The sequence below is a fragment of the Rhagoletis pomonella genome, unplaced genomic scaffold (genome assembly GCF_013731165.1).
Source record: "Rhagoletis pomonella isolate Grant_MI unplaced genomic scaffold, Rhpom_1.0 Rhpom_scaffold_00033, whole genome shotgun sequence".
In the NCBI taxonomy this organism is placed as follows: Eukaryota; Metazoa; Arthropoda; class Insecta; order Diptera; family Tephritidae; genus Rhagoletis; species Rhagoletis pomonella.
The window spans coordinates 15,672-19,947 of NW_023458587.1; the positions used below are offsets into that span (position 1 = coordinate 15,672).

Here is a 4,276-nt window from a genome sequence, read left to right on the forward strand (position 1 = left end):
TGTCCTCGTGCACCGCCACTGCGCCAACTGCCTGTCGGCGACGAATTGCGCATCCCCTCGAAAATGCGAGCATTGACGAGACCGGCACCATAGTCTCCTCCACTTGGGCGAGACACCCCGGGGCGAGGAAGACTTGCCGCCCGTACCGGAAGAGCCCGAACCAAGACAGAGGCGACCGTTCCGTCCGTACAACATCCGGCCATTAGCCGAAACGAGCGACGAAGGCGAGGTGCTGGAAATCGACACCGATGAAGAAGACCTCCAACCAGCATCGGATGATGGTCCCGAGCTTAGCGCACCGCCGGCATTCAGACCTGCTCTGTCGGGTGTCCGGTCGGTAGTGCAGCGAGCCCCAGCAACGAGGTCTGAAGGGTAGTGTTGTTAAGTGAAAAAACTGCTCAATTGTGAATTGTTAATGGAAAAGTGGAGAGGGAAATATTTGTTTTCGTATATACATGGTATATATTTTAAAGAAGTATATATATTACGCGAATACCTCACATAATTACTAATTTCTATTTTTTTTAGTGTCTACATCCCGTTGAACTAATCACATGTTTCTTGCCAGCTACCGGCAGGGTTGCTTAAGTAGCTAAAAGGAAATTTTACCCGAGTGCAGCGTTCTTTTGTCGCTCGCTTAAAAAAAAAATGCAGCTATAGTTACAATACAAATTCTGGCACTGCACTGAACTCAAACCTTTTACCGACAAACATAACAGAAGACAGACATAGCATAAGAGGAATCAGTACGGCAAGCAAAAGCAGCGTTAAGAGTGTCGGGATTAATTGAACATTCACGACAGTCACTGACATGCACATGACGAATTTTTATATTACTCCACAAAACATTATTCCGGAGAAGAGGGTTTAGCATTTTCGAGAAGTACTTACGGTTTTCACGCCTAAATAAAGGCCAGTATGCAGCTCTCAAGAAAAGCAAAAACTCCATTAAAAATTACGCACAGGAAATAGGTAAGAAATTATCTTGGGTAAAATATCCTTAAGGCAGTACGCAGTTCTCAGAAATTTGCTCGCTTTCTATTGTGGTTTTCTAAAATTGTTGGTGAAAAAGATCACAAGGCAACCCATGTTGCAACATTTATGCCCGTTCCATTATTTCTTGAGGGAAGAGTTTCAAATATCAGATGTCAAAATTCCAATTGAATGTACATACGTATGTATGTATGTATGTGTAAAAATATATGTACATATATCACGTTTGTGTACATTACATTAAACACTTTTTATACACTTTACGTGAATAGAAAAAGAAAAGGATATAAGCAAAGATGTGAAAGATAAAAACAAAGATGAAGACCAAGTTAAAGTTACCGATTTCAAAACCAGAAACACCGTTGGAAAGTAATTTTCTGTAGATGAGGAGAGTTTTTATAGTTTCGAAATTGGTTGAAAATCGTCGTTTAAAAATGTCCATATTTGTTAATGGTTGTTTTTGCAACCTGTTCAATTCAAGCGTTTCGCATTTTGTTTTACTTCGTATTTTAAAATAAACTTTGAAATAAAGATATATATGAAGATGAAGAAACAAGTGATAACGATGAAGACAAAAAAAAAAGGCAAAAGTGAAGATAAAGACGAAAATTGAGATAAAGGCGAAAATTGAGACAATGAAAAATACATAAGAACTAGGTTAACAGAGCTGAAATGTTCCGATAGGAATCGAAATAAAATTAGCCATAAAGCTTACTGAAATTTATCGAATCATCGAAGTTAGTTATCGCAACGTATCGAATTATTCAAACTGATCAATGTTTACTGAGTTGTCGAAACACAGAAACCTTGTTGTCCAAATTTACGGATAGTTATCGAGCTATAAAAACGTGTGGGATTAATGAAATTTGTCAAGTTAAAGAAATGTATCAAGTTATCGATATTTATTGAATTATCATTATTTATAGACTTAACGAAATATATCGAGGTGTGGTAATGTATGGAGTTCTTTCAACTTACAGAGTTATCGATAATTATTGATCTACTGAAATTGGTTGATTTATCGAATCGAAGTTTATGGAATTTTCAAAACATATCGATTTATCGAAATTTCAAGGTTATATAAGCTTATCGATTTATCACTGCTTATCGCATTTAATCGTCTTAACAGAGTGTAACGAGTTATCAAAATGGTTAGATAGTTTTCAAAAAATGTGGAGATGTCAAAAGTAAAAAGTTATAAAGGTATCCAAAGTTTTTAAATTTTTGAGTTATCTATGTTTATCGAGCCATCGAATTTCACAGTTATCGAAATTGGTCGAGTTAACGAATTTTGTTGAGTTATCGAATTTTAGTGTTCTTGAAATTCATCGAACTATCGATATGTATTAAATCATTGAAATTTATCGATAAACTTGAATGTATTGGGTCAATTCCAAGTCCTGCCGAAGTCCTCCAAAGACCTTCTCAGATAAAAAAAAAATTTAGTTACGTTTTAGCAGAAGATTTTTCGGTTAGTTAATTTGTACCGTATAAGTTTTGCTGCGTGTTAACTTAGAAATTCTCTCCAAGGCTTCCAAAACTAGAAAAACTGTCGAATTTCGACAGTAACTGGCCCTCTTGTTATGTATAAAACCTTCGCAGGTTAACCACGTAAGACATTGTCAGACAGCAGTTGCGGCGTGGAACAAGTTGAATAATGCTCATCAGCCTGGAGGTCCTGCAAGAAGGGTTACACTGTTTTGATAATTATTGGGTCAGAGATTTTCAGAAGACGATAAGATTTCAAACCACACAACGGAGTTTTGCGAAATTAGTGAGAGGTTGGCTGAAATAGGAGTACTAATCCCAGAGAAGGTATCAGTCATAATTTTGCTGGCAAGTCTGCCAAAATCCTATGTGAACTTCGTAGTAGCCATTGAATCGCGTGATTATTTGTCGTCTCTGAATATACTCAAGGTTAAATAAATAAAAAATAAATATTCAATCGCAGCAGGCTTTAGTAGCCAAAGCAAAGTTTCAAAAGAATCCAAGCAGTGGCACAGCAGAGCAGCAAAAAACGAAAAACCATGATAGAAACAAACAAGGAGGAAAATGTTACAATTGCGGAAAGTATGGTCACTTTGCCGCACAATATAGAGAGCCGCGGCAAGAGCAAGAGTGGAGAACCGGAAGACTGAAAACTCTTTAGCTATTCTCTCTACGGTTTCATCATATAGAATTCGTCCTGATGTATGGTGTATTGATAGCGGGGCAACAGCACCCCTTTGTTGTGATCGCTCGTTATTTGTCACATATACAGAGAGAAACGAAAGGATAGAACTCGCAGGCGAAAAGCATTTAGAAGCAAAAGGGATAGGTGAAGTGCACCTAGAAAACAGTAAATTTCGACTAGGGTTGAAAAATGTTTTGCATGTTCTTGATCTGCGATGCAATATTGTTTCTGTGAGCAAAGCATGTGAGCACGGACTTGTAAGTTTTGAAGCAAGAGAGACTTTTGTGAAGGACAGAGACGGTGTAATAATATTGATAGCGCAGGAAGAGGATGGTTTATTTGTAGTAAAGTGTTAAAGAATTAAAGAAACAAGTGCTTTTATACGAAAGGCGAACACGATGAAGCGAAAGTGTGGCACCATCGCCTCGGTCATTTGAATTTTGACAGCCTGAATGAAATAATAACCCGAAACCTAGTTCATTGACTAAACATGAAAAGGATGTTTAACAGAGTTGACTGTGTGACTTGCTCGAAAAGTAAGTTAAATATTAAACCGTTCGCTAAGTTTTCAGAAAACCGTGCAAAGAAATTGTTAGAAATCGTACACTCGGACGTATGTGGTCCAATAAATAAAAGTTCTATTGGTGGGATAAGATACTTGATAAATCTCGATATGAGTGGATATTTTCTAAAATCTAAAGCTGAAGTTTTTAATACTTTCAAAGCATTTAAAGAGATGAGTGAAAGAAAACTGAGAGCTAATTAAAAATACTTAGAAGCGATAATGGTTGCGAATACCTTAGTGCTTAGCTCGATAAATGGAAGATGTGATTGTGATCAAGGCGAAAATTTCAAATGAGTTCAATGTAGTGGGCGGCGGCCCACTAAGGTTCTTCCTAGGCATAGAAGTTGAGCGCGAAGGCAACACTGGTGCAATATCCGTCTGCCAGAAAAAGTATATTGTAGATTTGCTGAGTCAGTATGGACCGCAAGATTGTAAGGCTGTGGCCATTCCGTTAACCGCGGGGTTTCAAGTAAGCTGTGAAATGAAGGATGCCGACGCGTAAATCCTACTAATTAGACAGGTCCACAAAAAAATATATGAAAGGC

At 37.8% G+C, this 4,276-nt stretch overlaps 1 long non-coding RNA gene across 1 annotated transcript in view; it reads left to right on the top strand.

Moving 5' to 3' along the window:
* The first annotated feature begins 583 nt into the window (after window positions 1–583).
* Window positions 584–4,276, top strand: part of LOC118749694 — a 9,792-nt gene continuing 6,099 nt past the window's right edge. Inside the window, exon 1 of the long non-coding RNA XR_004994263.1 lies at window positions 584–972. This is a non-coding gene — a long non-coding RNA (uncharacterized LOC118749694). The remainder of the gene's footprint in view (window positions 973–4,276) is intronic.